At 35.3% G+C, this 20,309-nt stretch overlaps 1 protein-coding gene across 8 annotated transcripts in view; it reads right to left on the bottom strand.

Moving 5' to 3' along the window:
* The window catches only part of KCNIP4 (potassium voltage-gated channel interacting protein 4), a gene marked incomplete at both ends in the record, with an annotated part of 382,566 nt that overhangs the window by 49,904 nt on the left and 312,353 nt on the right, over window positions 1-20,309 (bottom strand). The window lies entirely within an intron of this gene.

Below are 20,309 nucleotides of genomic sequence, written 5' to 3'. Positions count from 1 at the left end.
TAACTATAGAGAAAAATTCTCATCTAATTTGTGCTAGAGATCTTGCAGATGGCTTCCAGAGACAAAAATTGAAGAGAAAAGAAATATTCTCACAGCTTAAGAAAGGTGGACACTACATCAGGAGCAAAATAGGCACTAACACTAAGTAGACTCACCTGGACATCTCAATGGCAGTGTACCTAACCATCAAGAATCTCCAGAGACAGCTTTGGGGAGAGGCAACATGGGTTTGTAACTGACAAGTAAAGGGAGACAAGAAGAACATGAAGATTTGAGGGTATTTGGGATATGAGAGGTTTGGGCACAGTGAACAGTCACACCAAGGTTGTGGGCACCCTGCCCTGCGGTGTCATCTACTGGAGTTGGGGATCTCCCTGCCACTCAGTGCAGCAAGTGGGGATCTCAGCCCCAACCGTGGGATTGGGAATGGTGTATGTCCCCTGCAGCAGGCTATGGCCAGCAAACAGCATGAATGAGGGGTGCTGTCCCGACAGCTGGAGAATCCTTGGTCCCCCAGATGCTGGAGGCAGCAGCTACTTACAACATCATCCCTGTACTTTACAGAGAATGGTGCTTTTGTATTTTATAGAAATTTGGGTGAGACTAGTAACAGACATTTTTAATGAATAACTTCCAGCATATGTCTTCATAGTGTTCACAGTATTATTCAATTAGTCTGAGTGGAAACAATTAACCTGCAGTGCTAGAGGCTATCCTTGTAATGTGTTGCGGTTTTTTTAATGCTTTATATGAATTTAGTTCTTATGAAAGATGTCTCATCAAAAGCTCAGAGAACTTTCACAAAACAGTTAAATGAAACCAGTGCACACTTTTCAATTCTGCTGAACTAGCCCCAAGGGAGTCAGCTGTAACCTAGATCATTCAAATGGAGTTCACTTCTAAGACCATTGTCAAAGTCAACTTCAAGACAGAAGCATCTGGATCTAAAGTATATATTCTCCACTTAGATTGCAAATTTTGGTGCTTTGAGGTGATATGACATTACACCACACCTTCTTACAGAAGTTACCAAATCCCTAGTAAACACTGATAGTTTTAAGCTGCTGTTGCCTAAACTGCTAGTTTTCTTTCTTGAAGTAAAATGCTCTATGTGTCATTGGTCTGAATCCTGCTACTGTAGCAATTACATTTTTGAACAAGACAGAAAAGGGAAATGACAAAGTAATGAAGAATACACTTTTTCTTTTGCAAAGAGATTTTAAGAAGCCAAAAATAATGCCTTTCACTATGTACTTCATTAAAAAAGTTATAAAATAGAACTAGAAGAAGAGAATATAAATCCTTCCCATTTCTCAGCTATGAGCATTTTCCTTCTAATCTTAGCAAAAGAAATTAATTGAGCTATTCCAAGCTACTTTTTGAGATTAGAAATTGCTTTTACTGTAAGCTTTGGCCATGAATTGGGAAGGCATCTAATCTATTTCAAAAACATCAGATTATTAATGAGCAACAGCCTGAAAAAATGTTAGATAATCATACACTGTCATAACAAATTTACCTGACTCATGCAGTAGGTATGAGAAAATACACCAATAAGCTATTTCTGTTAGCTTTTTCTATGAATTACAGTTCAAAAGGTTGGCAAATTCACAAAGCATTAGCAAGACAATTAGAGCAAAGTTCTTTCCATTTCAGTGGGCAAAAGTGCTAATAAAATTAGTTGTTTTGAACAAAGACATATAAAATTTGACTTATAAAGTAACTTTGACACCAGATTGCACAAAAACATTAGAAAAAAAAAGTTCAACTGATCACTGGCTTTTTATCCTGATGTTTTTCTAACCTTTGCAAAGGACCCAAGGGAGCAGTAACACTGAAATGTAAAAGAAAGGTCACTTGCTGTATAACAGTTTAAAACATTATTTTTGGATGGCTTTTTAAAAGTGCTTTTTACTATGAACTAATACTTGCACACACAGGCATACACAAATTCTGACCACAACATTCTGATACTACTTACAAGTCTTCCCTGTGGCAATTCAGGCTGCAAGATAAGAGAAACAAACCTCTGCAGAAAGTGAAGGTATTTGATTACATCCTCTTGATTTTGCACCTCTTCCTGCTTAAATGACTTCTCAGCTGTTAGTGCTCACTTTCTTTTGCCTGTAGTTTCTATTCCACCATATAACCTTTTTATAATAATTCGCACTTGTGCATCTATTACATCCCTTTTTTTAGTAAATATTTCCTGCAGTCCATTCAAACTCTGCTACAAAGACAATTTTCCCACTTTGTTTTAAGTGTATTGCCCTGACATAAATGTAGTGCTTGCTGCTTTGCAGCCTTTATAAACATCTCTCCTATACTTCCCTTCCCACATCAGTCCATCACCAATGCTCCCCTTCTGTCTTGGGAAAGTCTCTAGTTACTTTAACATAGCACACGTCTTCCTTTCTTCCCTTGGAGATCACCCATTTCTCTCAATTTTCAGGTAGGAGTTTCACTCTTCCTACTCATACCACTGCACGCATAAGGTAAGGAGAACTGTCCGTGTGTTCTTTTTTAACCATACCCTAAAACTTTTCTATTCATAGCACGAGACTGAATTTGTACTTAGAAACTTGTAGAGCTGTGACCATGAATAAAGACATATAAGATGTGCTGCTTTGTATTATTTGTCCCGTATTTCTGTTGTTATTGCTGCTTTCTCATCTACTTGGTTGCTTTGGACAAAGACATTAATCTACATTCTCACGACAACTACTACAATAAATCCAAGCTAGACCTGATCCTTAGGTACTCTTATGCAGAACTATATAAATTTAAAAATAAAATAAAATGAATCACCTAAAAACCAGTACTAGATAAAACGATTAGTGCAACTACTGAACAGGAATAAGTGACTTTAACTTCACTCAGAGAGCCCTATAGTGCTCTGTCATGGGCTATGAGGCACAAACTTTCTTTCAGCCTGAAGGAGCTTTGAACTGTGATGGAAGACTATGTGCTGGGACTGCATTTCTCACAGTCTAAATCTTTGTGCTTGGAATCAGTTATTTCCAAATGAGTCATAAATGTGAGCTTTCTCTAGAAGAAAACAGGAGACCTGGTTACCTAAGAATGCTTAGGTATTCAGTAACATTATTGACTCAATCTTCACCAGAAAGTGCTTTATCCACACCATGCAAGGAAGGATGTGGACTGGGAGAATGAAGAAGGACATACTGTATTAGAAGAACAGGTTCAAGATCATTTAAGGAACCTAAATTTACATGAGTCCATGGAACCTCATGAGATGCATTGTAGGATCTTGAGGGAACTGGCAGATGCAATTTCTAAGCCAACTTCCATTATATTTGAGAAGTTGTGATAGTCCAGTGAAATTCTCACTTACTGGAAAAGGGGAAACAACTCAATTTCTAAAAAGGGGGAAAAAGAGAAGGTCTAGGGAAAAGCATGCCACTTGGTCTCACTTCTGTGCCCGACAAAATCACAAAGCAGATCCTGGAATATATGATATATATATATATGATAATATATGATATGAAACTGAGATGGTTACTGAAGTAGCATGGCTTCACTAACAACAAATCGTGTCTGACAAATTTGATTGCCTTCAACAATGAGATTATAGCATTAGTGGATAAGAGTATAGCAACTGACATCATTTACCTGTACTTGTGGTTTTCTGAAACAGTTTTGCGAACCAACCAACAGAAACTGTGCTATGGGTAGAGGAAGCAGTGTGTAAAAAAGCACAGAATGCCTTGGAAGAGAAACACTACAGTTACTGTCAGTTGTTGAAGACTTTCTTAAGCAATAGACTGAAATACTATTTGCAAAGAAAATACCTTTCATTTTTAGTCTTGGGCATGTACTGAAAAATTATATACATATCAGAATTCTTAGTGTAGGATACCACCAGTACTTACAGGAAGACCAACAATTCTAACTTATCTAACAGGAATTAAAAGAGCAAAAATATCAGTCTGGTGATATATTTTCTGTATGTGAGGAAAGAAGCCATAGTGGAGGAAGTCTCCAATTTTAATGTATTATTTAAAAAAGGGTCACTCACACCTAACTCATCTATTTTGGTAAATCCAGAATTCATCAGAATTTTTCATCAATAATAAAGAAGAATGATCCTGATTCAGATTGTGCCTTCCCATCTACAGCATTTTTGCAGAAGTTTCCATACTTTTTTTTTTTTTAACTAGCAGCAGAAGAGCCTTTCAATGTGGCTGGTTTTATCTACTTTTAAAGAAAAGAATCCTCCTATGTATTTCTTTTGAAGTGAAAAAAAAAAATAAATTCATAATGGAACAAACACGAAAACACCAGCTGGTATTTTCTGAAGAATGCATAATTCAACAGTTTTTAAAGGTCTGCGAAGAAACAGCAAACGAACTGTTGCTGGTGACCTATAGACTGGGGCACTGGGGACACTGATAGGAATCATATTTGTTTTTTAAAAAAAAAGAAAAAAAAAAAAAGATTTCTCATATTTAAGTGTAATTTTAAAACTGGTGCTGCTACTCTAAATTTAAGGTGTTACACAGGAACATGTACATGAAAGTCTGATTGTGTGAGTAGTACAGGAACCTCCCAGAACAATGTCTGTCCTGCTGCCTTGTGTTACAAAACAACTAATTAGCCAGCTCAGAGAAGAATAGTAGTGTGCTTTTAGTGTGCTTTTTCTTTCATTTTTCTTCCAGATCACTTATGTTTACAGAAAAAAAATCACAGGGCTCTCAGAAGTCAAACCAAATTGAGTGGCTACATCCACAACACAGAGATACTGTCAGGCTTGTATTGTTTTACCTGCAGTTTCCTCCTAAGGGAATTTGGGTCCTGAAACTTCTGAAAATTACTGAGGTTCAGAAAGTGGGCTGTCTTTAAGAATTTCCTCTTACATACCTTCTCCTTGGACTTACTGTGAAAGAATTACACAATAAAACATCTTTCAGTGCCTATTTATTCTGAAACCACTAGGTATAAATAATCAGAGATAACTGTATGTATCAATTTAACGAAGGACTTCATTACTATATAACTTAATGAATTCTTGTGATCAAGCCTAGTTCTTTTTCATAGTGCAATATACCCTCAGTTAATGTCCCCCATCCTTTCTCTTTCCTCGGGTAACCCGTGACACAACCATTAGGGCAGTTAATTCAGAAATACAATCTCATTACTCAATTCATATATTTCCTTAGACATGTTAACAAAATACTATTGAGACTGCTTACACTAATGCTGAGATTGAGCTAATATTTCTGAGAGGACAATACAGAGTGGTGGTGACAAACCAGTAGAAAATAATCTTTCCTGGGGGCAAAGATGTAGCTGGAAGTAATTCAGCCTTTAGGGTTCTACTGATGTCAGAATTGTTACAGTGTCTCTTATCATATAGGATAACTATCTCGTAAACTTTTTAAAAAACACCTATTATTAGCAGGTAGAAAACACATGCATTGAAATAAGGTTTAACATACAGAAAACTCATTTCTCTCCAATTCTGAGCTATGCTTTGTTTGAAACCACTGTCTTCAAAAGGAATTTGCCTTTTAATCATGTTTGCAAAGAAAATACATAAAAAAAAAAGGATGCACAGTTTCCAATGACACCTTTGTTCCTGTGTTTTTTTCCAACTTGGATTGTTATCTTTTCCATGTATGATTTTTGTAAGATATTCTTCAATACACCATTAAGAATATTCACCTGGGGATTAATTATAACAGACTTTGTCAAAAATTTGTTTATTATCATTTTTAAACATTCATTACAGAAGTCTGTGGGATTAACACACCACATCTGGCATTTCATACTTAATTTATACCCTCAGAGGAAGTACTGTGCTGCTTTTGTCAAAATCTCTCCTAAATGGTCTTAAGAATATAATTCACACTAATTGCATTCATAGCAACAACAAATAAAACAAAAATCAAAACAAAATGTTGTTTTGTCCCCTTGGATAATTTGCTAATACATTCTAGACTGCAATCTCTTTCAGATATGCAAAAAACTTTAGTTTTGTGTGATCTATACTGCAGAGCTGATGACATCTGAAATGCAAATTTTAAAGGGCTCCTTTTCATTCTTATGGTGCTTCCTTAAGAAATGTACTAAAGTGAACTAATTGTAACTAGAAGTGATGCCAGAAATCCTTTCAGAGTAATGGCGTAAGAGAAAATTATCTGTAAGTTTAGCCCAGAGATCACAATTATTCCTTCCAGGTGACTCATTTAAGACTTGTTGCAGCAGGTATACGATCCTTAAGATAATCCGAAACATTGTTAAATTGGTTAAAACTGGTTAAAAAAAGTTTTTAAGAAAGCACATTTTGACCTTACTGATGTTGCACATAAGAGTAAATCAAAGCCTGGAAGTAGGACACGCAGATCCTATCCCCATGATGTCATCTCACATAAAAGCAATAAAACCACAAGCGTAAAGGCAATAGCAGCAGCAGGAGGAGAAAAAATAGAAAACTCTGGCATTTATCTATTTGACAAAGGGACAAACCAAAATATTCAGATTTTCTTTTGCATCATGATCTTGCAGTATACATACAAATTCTTCACAGATACTGCACAGTGTTAATTCTCTAGGTTGGCATGGTTCTACTCAATGAAAACTGCTAGAATTTCCTAGGACAATTCAGAGTTCAGAGTTAAATGCACCCGAGGATGCTCATCATTCTTCATAAAAGAATTATTTTATTGAGGACTATTTCTGCACATTAGATGAAATTAACAATCAAATGATATTTTAAAAGTCAAAGAAACAGCAGTTAAAAGCTATGCTGAAGTAATCAATTTTTCATTAGAAAGTTAAGGAAAAAAGGTGTCAAGGATGCAGAGAATGCGATCATTCTTTCTCATTTAAGAAGTAACAAGTCCTTGATTGATATGAATTCAAATGTATACTAGGCAGAAACTTCATCTAGTGTGACTCATTGCATAGATTTGATCATTACACAGGTTGATCCAAAATTATTACATAGGTTGACCCAAAAATAATGCCTCCCATTTATTTCCGTGGAAACTAAAACAAATACAAAGGCAATATTTGATAAAGGAAAATCTCAGCTACAAAATACTATTCTTCAACATAGAAATAACAAAGTACACTGGATACAAATTCATTGTTTCTAGCCAGATCTCAACTACTGGGCCAGATATGTTGAGGTATCTGAACAACTATTCTTTTCCTCCTCTCTTGCTGGCAATTTGGAATATACGCTGTGACGTGATGACAGGAAGATTTTCAAACTAACTGCTTCCTTATGAAAGCTGCAACCCAATATTCTAAACTGCCTGCAGCTGTGTTTTGTTCATAACACCTACTGTGCAAAAAGAAATACAGCAATTTTTTTTTTTTTTTTTTACCTGTGTTTCAATCCACTAAGTGCTTAAGCTAATAGAAAGCAAAGGAAAAAAGTACTCAGAAAGGGCTTTAGGCATTTCTGTAAGTGCATTTATTTCATTTGAAGGGCTCTTGCTCTTTTGGAAGACTTCCCCGAACACCTAAAATACAGCATCTTTCACAGACAGAATATCAAGCCAGTCTAAACTACTTCACTAAATAATGTTAAAATGAGACTCTAACAATATTTGAAACCCCTATAAAAATTTTTGCTTTTTGGATTGCTATTGGGTATTTCCTATCACATCTCTTACTGAGTTCAAATAAAAATCACACTAATGATCTAAGATTAAAATATGCCCCAGGGAACATTTGATTAAACTATAATATTGAGGATCAGTGATTCATTGGTAATCATAAATTCATAATACTCATGGCAGATGAAATTGTGTCATTTTCCAGCAAGCATATAACCTCTAAGAACAGGTGGATTTGAAATCATTATCAACATTCAATTTAATAGACAGAAACTATATGGAAGAGCACACAGATGTGACCTTTAGTCTAATTGACTATCACATTCTATTAGACACACATGCTCGAAGTATCTTCAGTGACAAAATGGATTTACATTGCTTGGCTATTGCTGTTTCATACTGTTGTGTAACACATATTAGTAGAACTAATCATGCAATTGCACAAAAAAATGGGAGTGGCAGACAGTGGGCAGATTTAAAACTGTGTAGCTTCACTGAAAACTAAGGTTATGTTGCTTTGGATTTTGCTTGCTAAAATGCAGTTATAACACAGGATTGGATCTGTATCCCTGACCAGGGGGTAAAAAGTGCATTTCAAGTCTAAAGTCTCTAAAATCACATTTTCTTAAGTTAATCTTTATCTTAGCTGCTAATAATTAATATATATATATATTTCTTATTAGTATCCATTATTTAATACCACTTATAACTTATTAGTATCCATTATTTAGTACCACTTATAAATTATCTGCATTTTTGTGTAAGTAATAAATTTGCTTGCAGTACTTCAATTAAAAAACATTGATGGACCAAAACCAAAAAAGGGAGAATATTCCCATGGAGTCATTTATATTGTAAATTACTTGTGATTAGCTTATTGTTAAAAGCAGGAAAAAGCATATAACTGTCATAAACAGCTCATCTTGCTATGATTAGAATACTTTTCTTCACAAAACTACATCTACTCTAGATAATCACATTCCAGATTCAGCAAGTTGCAAGAAATAACAGTTATTACAGTTTAAATTACTGATCTAGCAGTCATTTGGAAACAACAGGGAGGACACTGGAGGCAAGACTGGAATTCAGAGAGCTTTTGGCAACTCGGAAAAATAACCGTAAACCCTCAAGGATACAAGCCATTCAAGACAAGTATGAAGTACTCCCTGAAGAAAGAATGACTTGGCAAAATTAATAAAGTTTCAGATACTGGCTTATGTCTGTGCTAAGGTACTATCTATCAAGGTCACAGACAGCTTCAGTGAGTGTATAGTTGAGTAAAAGGAATGAAAACAGGACACTAAAAGAAAAGAACTGAAAAAGCACATTTTTTGATCTAGGAAGGAGAAGCCTGAAGGGAAACAATATAATGGTATGGAATGTGCATAAGGTTGTCACAAAAAGGAAAAGAATATTCTGATGTTGGGTAACAAACAAAAAGTAATAAGCTTAGGTTTCAGAAAAGGGGTTATACATAGGTTGCTCTGAAAGCAATGCCTCGTATTTATTTCACAAAATACGCAAGAAGCATAGTAACACTATCTGATAGAGCACTCTCGGCTAGAAAACCTATATTTCAACACAGTCACCACTATTAATTAACATTTTCACCAGAAGTGAACAAGAGCCTGCATGCTGCACTCATAACAATCTCTACCAGTTGAGGTGACCACTGTCACTGTCACCACTGCTGAAATGCACCACCCACTGCCTCACTATACTCACATCCACTGTTTCGCCTCCATAAATGTGAACGGACACAATTTTCTCCCCATGGAGGAATTCAGTGACATATCTTTGCTTCATACACACTTCCATTTCAGACGCCATTTTGTTGGACTGCTGCTCTGCTACCATTTCTCACACAGCCACACAGTGTAACAAAATACTGGTGGGAAGGTTCAACTTCTGCTGCCGTACCACCAACATCTGCCTCATCTCTGATGTCATGGACCAGCAAAATAGAATGGGAGGCATTACTTTTGGATCAGCCTCTGTATTGTATTGTGCTTTTGGAAAATCATCCTAATTTAATCAAGTAAATTCCCTGTAAATATGTTGTGGGCCTATCATTAGTTTTGTTGTTGTAAAATTTGTCACAAATACTGTAAGTGTTAAGGCAACAGATTAAATGAATATCTGACAATCTCATCAGCTTTGTTTTTATGTTCCTGTGAAACAAGATGAATCCTTAAGAAGGGCAAATGGCACCTCATTTGCTATAAATCTCTTTCTCTGTATACAACTCATCAAGGACTTTCAGACTGGTCAAATGTGACTTTAGATTGTTAAGCCTGTCAAGCAGGGATCATGCATCTCTTTTAGCCATTAGCACAGCAGTTGATCAAAACAAACCAACAAATCATATTGGCAACCCTGGTTCTGAAGAAGCTAATAGACTGCTGCCAGCAAGCTCTCTGACCAGGAAAACACAAACTCAAATTACTGACAATTGGTTCCTTCCACTTTTTTCCCCTCCTGATACTTGGATTATAGGTAGTTGTGATTATTTAGTACTGCAATATGTTGGTCATTTGTAAACATTTATTAAGAATGTTTTTGATAAAACAGTTCAGAAATGTATGCAATGAGATACAACAGATATAAATAAGACCTGTTAACTCATGAATCAAATCAGCCTTCACTTTCCTCAGATTATTTATTACCTGAAGCTAATCTCACTAACACTTGCTTAAAGATTTGGTCGCTAACAAACAGCATCCTTTGAAATCAAAGTCTTTCAGGTTTTATTTCTCATTTGTCTTCCTAATCAAGACATAATAATACGTATTTTGGTAGACACGTTTTAAAAGTCTGTATACTGTTTTCTTCCATATACATCTCTGTGCTACTCTGAAGAACAACCAAAACTGCCTTTATGTCTAATGAAACAAAATGTGTGTAAGGTCAAGTGCAGTTTCAATTATTAAAATTATATTCTTTGTGGCTTTTAGGAACATCAGTGCAGCCTCTTCCAGGGTAAAGGATGGAGACAGCAGTTATTTACTGGTGTTTGAGTTTTGTAATGTTTCTCTTCAGCACTTAGAAATCTAATTTCCTGTGTTATCATCCATCACATCCCTTTTGTGCTGGCTCCTCACTAATTCTTCTCATAACAGCTTGGACTGATAAGATGACTGTGGTCTTATATAAGAACAGATTATTGGAAGTAAATCAAAACAGACAGTAGTTAAACAATATGTGTTAGGGCAGTATCAGAAAGCTTTCTCTTCTCCATTCTCCTTCTCTGACTTTAATGAAAGATCTCCATTATCTAATTTTAGTGTTCCTGGAGTATAGCCCTACTGCTGTCACCAGACAGTATTATTAGTAATTTAACAGTACTGAAAGCTGAATGAAAGCAGCTGACAACTGAATTCTAAAATTGCCCAGTTATTTGATCTGGGAGCATGCAGTGAAAGGCATGTACCAGTACTTTTGTGTGTCAAGCAGGCAAGAATACTTTACATGTCTTTTTATACATCTCTTGCAATTCAAAACCTTGTATTTTGACACTGAGACCTGTGTCAGACTCCTATCAACAGATTAGAGATATGGCTTCCTATAACATCTGCAGTGATTTCAGCAAAAGCCTGGACTTGAATGTTGCATCTTTATAACTTCTTTTTGTGAAGTCTCCTCTTAGCCTCCTCTAGGCAGATCAGCTTTGTAAATATTCATAACAGTTCTGAGTGACACTTGCTCCTTCCCAAACATCGGAGGCCCTACTGATTTCTCCTTCAATGAAACTAAAGCTTTTGATAAGGAGCTGAGGAGTAGCAAAGAGGTCACATCTGCAGAGAAACTTTTACTGTGATGTAAAAGCCAAGAATGAGCACATGAATGGCATCAGAGAGGAAAGCTATAGTATAGCTTATCTTATCACAGAAAAATGGTAGTTTTCTGCCTATTTCCTTATGCACTTTTACAGCAAAGATCTCCAAAGCTGTTGTTTGATACTTATTATGTATAACTGAAACAAAAATATGCAGATAAGCCACATTATTTCCTACTCCAGAATCATTATGTTAAAAAATTGTCCCACCAAAGTCAAAAGCAAATACTGATTGTATTCATGCATCTCAAACTGACACGGAAACAGAAAATTTTCTTCTCTCAGAATATATGTTACCATATAGCACAAATGCAATGCACTGGGAGTTGCCAGTAGATGTACTTCCAATCAACACAGCTGTTTTCAAACTTTCTTTTTTAAACTCTCAAAATCCAGATAACTCCTTCATGTGTGATACATAGGCTTACCCTGGTGGCTATTACCAGAAAAGGACATTTGTTCTAGTCTACAGTGGCACTGTAAAAAGTGATGTGAACTATAAAAGACTATTGACTTTACAGAAGACTAAATCTAAAGAAGATTCTTACCATTTAATTGTTATTTTCTAGACCCAAGTTCAAAATTGCTGATAGGATCCACACTTTGGTATATCTCATTTGCAGTTACATCACATTAAGTATATTGTGAAATGGCACCCTACCGGTTCTTTTAATGCTGTAATGACCATTTAATACAAAAGAGAAAGTTGTAGGCTATGTTAAGTATCAATAATTTGTTTTTATGCTAGTGGTATCTACTCTACATTGCGGCAAGGCTGATCCTTCACCTAACACTATCAGAACTCATGGGCCAAGACAACCATCATGGAGAAATAATTACTCTTTGTTAATAAGCACTTCCTAGTCAGTATATTTGTAAAGACAAAGCCTCAGGTTGATGAATTTCTTCAGCCAATATGTCTCTAAATTTCAGGCTTTTCAGAGCTCTGAGGAAGTTAAACTTCTGTTCCTTTACAAAGAATAATATGTATAGAGAATAAAGACACTTTCACACACAATGTGGCCCTTGTGGTCTGAGAAATCATAAATCCTTTTGGGTTATTGCAAGAAAGCCTTTCTGGGATCTGTGTAACGTGCATTAAAACTCTGCTGTAAAAAAATTGCTCCTTATGTTTTACACAACATGGACAAATAATCAAGGTGTCAGAATTGAATAGTATGAATATACTGATCCCTAAGCCTCTGTGTTTCTGCAGGCAAAGAAAATGTACCACACTTACCAACAACAGGACTCGAAAGTGCACAGAATGTGAATTATTTTCAGGCATGGGTTGTACAAATTATTGTCATCCTCATTTTAAAGTTTGTGAACACAAGATTTTAAAAGAAAAACTTAACTGAATGGAAGACACTCATATCTTTCATGAATTTCATGAATCCAGTCCATGAAAAAAGCTAGCGCATACATTGCATACTTTGGGCATAGTTAGGTACAATGAGATTTGGACACCAACCCATATATTGGATTCAAATTTCAAATTAACTGCAGGTTGCCTTAGAAGCAGGCTAGACAGTAGGAATATATTCAGTGTTAATGAAAGAACTACAGGTGCACAGACCTGATCAACTAACAGACCTATGAAGTTTTGGCATAAAAACACCTATCGTAGCATCATAATGGCTATTGCCATGAAGACTTGGAAAAGAAAGGGGAAAAAACTGCAATGAGGGGGTAAAAATAAGACAAAAGAAGCATAAATGACTGCCACTCTGTGGTTATCCTCCTGGGATTTTGTGGTCAAGTTTATAACAGTAATAATGGACCAGAACATTTCCGTAATCTACAGGTGGAAGAGACCATCTCTTTCTTTTTCTTAATTCCCTTCTTGTAAGGAGAGAAAGATAAATAATTTGGTTTTACTGAAGCTCACAAAAGTTATTCAAAGAGACAAAATCAGTATGTGAGGAAAGGGGAATGTGGGCACTTTGCCTTTTGCTTTTGTTTGCAATACTAAGACAGAAAAACATATTTTTGCAGACTTGCACATAACACACTCATCTAACATGTAGCTTACTCAACTGTTTGATTTGCCACAAGTTTTTTCCTATTTTGAGATTATTTCAATTTAACAGACATTGTGTTTATCAGGGACACCTATTTTATAACAAGTATCAAAATCATTCTGGATATTACTAATCATTTCCAACTACATATCATTATTCACAGAAATCACAGAAGGACCTGAGTTGGAAGGGACGTCAAGAATCATGAATCTCCAACCCTCCTGCCACATTATCATAGCAAAAAGACTGCTGTTCACCAACTCCTGCTTTTTGGCTAAGTGCTGTACGGACTGACTGACTGCTGCTGAAGCCTGAAATGCCAGTAATTATGCAACAAAAGTGAAGTGCCAGTTTAGACTGAGAAGTCAGTGTTGTCCAAAGGCACCTGGAAGAATGGAGAAGCTATGGAATGGGACTTAAAACCAGGTAGGCTAAGCGTGATGTTATTTTATATAAGGTTTAAATCACAAGACATGAGCTGAATAACACCTGAAAACATGCCGTATATATATAACATGAATAACATGAACACAAGAAAACATGCTGTAGCAAAGTCCAACGGAATCTCTCTTGAGAATGTATGAAAATCTCTCCTGAGAATGTATGAAAAAACATTGCTGAGAGAATCCAGAATATTCAGTCTGGAAGCTTTAGAGGATAATCACCTGTTTCTATGTAAAAATGTGCAAAGATGAGCATGATAACTTATCAATCAAGATTTAATAACTTGTATAGACCTAAAGTCTGGCCTCTAGAATAGATGTAATTATTCCTCCTGTATTCACCTGAATTCCTCCATTGGCTTTTAATATAAGTTCTATTGGGACTATGTTTAATGGAAATAAAACCTTCTAGCCAGTACCAAATCTCACAGTAACTGCTTGAGAATTCATTAGAATAGTTTGAAGGCACTTTTTTCTCCTAGTCTGCTAGGAGACTGCACTTCAAACAATAAGTTCCTTTAGGAATTGTTGATATTCTAAATATATATCCTGAAATACTCATTGTTTTAAAATAATATTGCCTGTTCACATTTTGTTTGGTTGGTCTTTATAGCAGACAATCTTCAAAGCTTCGGTAAATTGTTCCTTTGCTAAGCACTCCTTGTCTGGAGGTTGGGGATTACTTTCAATGTGTTTTGAACTTTCAAAGTTTCAGTGTGCTAAACTGTAAATCTGCTTTTCAGTTTCCAGATGCTCTCTCAGGATATAAAATTCCTGCATCACAACGGAGTGGTAAATCTAGCTTACAAAGCCCATGAATAATGCAAGCTCTGCCCCAATGCTATTTAAAAACATCCTTTACCAAAGAACAATTTTGACCAACACTCTGAATTACAGTATAACACCTGAGGATCAAGCATCAGTTACAGTATATAATAAACCTCCAATACACTTCCTCTTTAACTTAGCTCATCAAATATTTAGAAAACAACAATGACCAAAACACGTGACAAATTATCCTATTTCTATTTCACCTGTGGCAATGCTACTCAAAATTGATCAAAAATACTTTCATGCAATTGAAGATAATCAAAGCATGACAATCCTTTGTTAGCTATTTCTCTAAATTGGATGTAGAAATGTAACAGAGAATTTTGAGAGGATCCAGAGAGAAAATGAAGTTTTCAGCCTGACACAGTTACAAGTACAGAGTTCATATTCTCAAAATGAATTAGAAAATTATACATAGGCATATTCCCTAAATCACTACAGTAATTATTGTGACCTAGAACAACTACCTTCATTTTAAAGTATTTTTAGTTATGAACACTGATCAATTGCAGAGGCTTGGAAGAGAAAGTGGGGCAATGCTTCTCCGCATTTCTAATGCAATGGAGGTGCTTTTCCAAAGTTCTGGAAGGAAGTCTCTGTGTGAGAATGTGTCAGGACTGATGTCCTACTTTGGTCTTTGTCCCTAGGGCTTATTATCCTTCTAGCACCTTACAAATCTTTTAGCTATTCAGTGAACCTCACTCAGTTATAGGATTGAATTATGGTTAGGCTGTAATCCAGTTTTATAAGTCAAAACACAAAAAGTGGTACATCTCTGTGGGCATTTAAACCTCTAATGAAGTACCAGAAATAAATAAATAATGATTATTATGATAACAAATAGCAAATATTTTGCATTTTTCGTGACTATTTTTATCTATATTTAATAGTTTTGCATACATTTTCTCACTGTATATTTGATAGTTGCATGCACAATGCATCTGCTATACTCCAGCTTTTGCATTTTGCTTATTACCAGAATTTAAGGGTTTAAGAGGAACTCTTAAAAGAGGCTATCTCTTTAAATATAAACTATACCTTGAAGCTGTTGGTTACATGGTATAATTGACGATGTAACATTTAACAGTCAGATATAAAGCACAATACAAACTACAGGTAATCCAGACTCTGCACATGAGCCATGAAAACTGTTAAAACAGACAAAAAAAAATCTTTTTTTTTTTTTTTTTAAAAAAAGGAGATAAGTGTAATAGATGTAACAGAAATGACACCAATACACAATGTTACTGATGGCTTCTTTGATGAGTAGGAATCGGTATGTCAAACATTGGAAAGTAAAGGTTAAGTTCCCTGTACTTCGAAAGGGATGATCTTCATGAATCATAACTTCTTGTGTGTTATACTTACACAAGAACATTACATCACACTCCAATTGTCTGTTATGCCTAACTTTTCATAGCAGGGATTGTAGAAATAAGTACACTGGAAAATCAGGTCAGTAGGAACCTGTCACTCAACTGAAATATTAATAGAGGCAGTGATGATCTCAAAGTGAAACACAGAAGAAGATAAAATAAAAGCAAATAAATGCAGCTAAGTCAAAAAAGTCCAAAATGGTGCAAATAATTGCACGCAAAGCTTCATAAAGAATGCAAGACACACAGTATTAGCAATTTTTTTCTGAGACGAACGTATAGAATGGCAATCTGCCTTTTCTTGTTCTGTTTCTACAATCTCTGGAACCCATCCTCAGCAGCGTATTGACACTTATGTGAGTCCTATGCATTTTATTTCTGTACTAACATAAATGTAAGCCATAATCAAAAGGCATTGAAAAAATATACTGCTGTTGATCCAAAAGTAAACAACAATGTTGGCATGAGATACGAAGCAGGGAAATTGGAAATTAAGTTTTTTGTTAACAAAGATAGAACAATAATGAAATTGCTCATAAACAAAGAAAGAAATGACTGAGATAATTTAAAGGAAGAGCTCATATATTTGTAAAGAAATTAAAATGCATGTTCTGAAGTGGCCAGAGAAAGTCACGGCTATGAATCTACAAAAATCTCCTCCACAAGTGCCAGAGATCAAAGGAAAGACCAATAAGGTGAACTATTGATTCCAGTGGACTGGGAGAGTTAAGAGGACATCTGATACCTTCAGATTTAAAAGAGAGGATCTGAATCAAGAGCCTGAAGGAAATAGTTTTAGATAGAAATGGAAAGCTGAAATTTGTGGTAGAAGGCTGAAGGAAATTGCCAGAAGTGGAGGGAGAGACGAGGTTTTACCAAAGACTTTATGTCAGACTTTAATTCATAGAGTAACACTGACGGATCAGATTAACTAATGCTCAAAGAGATTTAATAAGTCTGAAAAGTAGATGTGACCTGCAAATCTTCACAGAGAACAGTCTGAAATTTTCTAAGAATGTATTTCTGATAGGCATCTGAACAGAGTTTTCAAAAGAAAAAAAAAAAACAAAAACAAAAACCAATGCTACTAAATAAATACTGATATCAAAGTGCAATTTTTATCTTCTTAAAACTTCATATTTCTGTATAAAGGAGAATTTGTGTAAAGGATAGGATACGTATGATAAGATCTGTCACAATTTTGGTAATGTATTTTGAAATACGTAATCAATTTTCCAGAGTAATGGGATGTCCTTTTAGCAAAGTATGCTGAAAATTTCTAAACATTATAATACTCAGAAATGAACACAGTTATAAATTGTCTATAATAAATTTAGGGTGGAATCTAAGTAAGTAACAATTATTCAGAAGCAAAGGGGTTTCCTTTAAAAATGTTAAGTGTGGCAAAAAGAGAACCACTCTGGCACTTACAGCATTGCTTTTTGTTCTGCTTCCATTGCAGAAGTGTTCTTTGTCTAACCAGAACAGAAAGTTCCTATCTAGAAAAGAGAACTCCTTCCTTATGACTAAATGAAATCTTCAGAATTTATAAGTCTGAGAAAGGACCTCATAGATGTTCCATCTCGCATTTTCATCTATTATTCATTTATTTATTCTTTTAACAAGTAAATACCAGTATTTACTGACTGGAGCTAACTGTGATACAGAATTAGATGGCCAAATGATATGACTGTACTATGTTTATGTTTTCTTCAGGCACTTTTGCCTCTTATCTACAACTCAGAAAAAAGAAACGTTTCACTCATATATTCCTATCTCATGAATTTCCAAGTAAATGTGGATCATCATATATTATTAAGGAAAGGAAGGTATTCTTAATGTTTTCTAAGATTAAAAGACGATATTCAAATGATGAGTTAAAAAATTAAAAAATAATAGGTGATTTATAGTCTGAGTCTTCAAGCTGCCTATAGCAATCCTGATGCAATTAAATGGCAAATAAGAAAAAGAAAAAAGTGATGAGACATTGGCCTTCTTGAAGAATCTGCAGTGGGAGGTGCCAGAACTGCTTCAGGCATTGCCAAATATGAGATTAGCAGCATCTGATTCCAAAAATGATCCTCAGCTGTTGAGAACTAAAAAATGGTTTGCACATGACCTTTCCCATTCCCACCAGATGGAACCACGCTTAATCAAATTTGTTTATTTGTTTAAATATTTTTAGTATGCAAGTATGTTGAATGGAGAAAAGCTGTTAGCACAGACTGACATGACATACAGTATGCAGTTCTGAGGTTGTGACAGTATCACAAATATTAGTGATGTTTTCATAGAGTAGAATGAGAAATGTCTATTATCTTTAGTTCTAGTTAAACTTCTGTTAAACTTCAACATTTATATTTCTACCCATTCTTTTATTTATTTCTGTACTTAAAAAATTATGATGAGCCTTTTAATGCAACCAAATGCTGCAAGTAATTTTTATGATTGGGAATTTCTTCTAACCCTCCCTACGTAATGGTTCATTGCACTGAAACAAAAAGTTTTGAAGTAAGAAGAGGTAAAGTAGAAAAAAAATATATCTTCAGAACTCATGATATAATAGAATTCTTGCTTCAGAAAGACCTATTAATCTCACATACATTTTTTACAGGTGATATTACTTATTTCTACGCCCTTCTGAGGCTACAGAAGTGATTCACAAGACACTCACCAGTCATTCTGTATTCTCTTGTTCCCTAGTCCAATAGAACACAGCTGAGTCAGAGACAATTTCCGTACCAGCAACAGCAGGATACCATCCCAAAATAATACTATCACATAATTTGATTTTCACTGTGGCGGAGTGACTCTGACCCTACATATTAATACAGCACAATTTTAACATGGTTTGTTGGAGGCGCATAAATTTCCACAGCAATCCAGCCACTACCTCATCTCTAACAGTGCCAAGCGTTCAGAGGTCTGCAGGATTTATTAATGCTTTTCAACTCAGAAACAGAATGTACGGTTTGCAGTGCAAAGGCTTTCAGCTTCCACGAAACAACAGCAGTATCCATGTATCACTCTTTTGTAATTGCTGGAAAAGGCTGATGTTATAATGATGACTAATGCTTGTTTCTGGGTACATTGAAAGCAGCATCAGACCTAGTTTAAACAAGAGGCTTTAATTATCAATGTGTCCTGCAAACTTCTCCAGTTTCTTGTACAATACAGTGACGCCACATAAAAGGGACAGGAAGTCTTTAGAAGTTGTTTATTTTCACTGGCGTTCACTTCATACTTGCCATCATATCACTGATCACTGTCAAGATAAATGCAAGACAACACTATAAATTAGGTCTAAAGGCTAGCCATAGATTTGACATTGCCAAGCTCTAATTACTCCGACACTACTCTAAGTTTAAACATACTACGTTAAGAATAGTTCATTCATCTGATTCTTAAGTGACTTTAATGGAAATAATTGCCTTTTAAATTAGGCATTTATGTAATTATTTTCCTGGAGAGAAGAAATATGTCAAGCACCTGAAAAACCAATTTCTTTAGAATGCTAAGGGTCAGCTGAAGAGTTTCAAGCCCATAGCAAGGATCAGTCATATTTGTGGCATGTTATTGCTCACATTTACTCTACAAAAAGCACATTTTATGAGTTTTGAGAACAGGAAATGCTACAGTATTTACAGCTGCAGTAAAAGTTTAAGCACAATATTTTTATGATAACCACATGTACTTTCTTGTTTGGCTTATTCTGGTCTCAACTTAAAATGCCATTTTAAGACTTCCAATCTTTTATCAATGTTTTTGATGTAGGTATACAGAATTAAACTGGAAAATAAGACATTAAACTCTCTACATCACTCTTTAACTAACACATTTTCCATTTTTAACTCCAGTTGCAACCACAACAGACGTTTACAGAACAGAACAAGTTCATGAGCCTCAGAGCTTAGCATAAACCCTATCTGAGGTGGTAATCTTTACTTAAACTGATCCCTGTAACATATACAAATATATTTAGAAATACTAAAGTACCACTTTTTCCTCATGATCAGGAAATTCATGAGCAGAAAAGACAGAAAAGCCATTAAAAATATCCATGGCAGTGATCACGTATGTGTTTACAAAAAGGTATCTAAATGCAAGATTTACAAATTATGATGATCTTATACTCTAAACCTTGATATAAAAAAGCCTTCATTAAGTAAGGCTTGGAGTTTTGACTGCAAATTCCAAAGCTTAGTTGACCC

This window comes from Tetrao urogallus (genome assembly GCF_951394365.1).
Source record: "Tetrao urogallus genome assembly, chromosome: 4".
Lineage (NCBI taxonomy): Eukaryota > Metazoa > Chordata > Aves > Galliformes > Phasianidae > Tetrao > Tetrao urogallus.
This window is presented reverse-complemented; position numbering and strand designations above follow the sequence as displayed.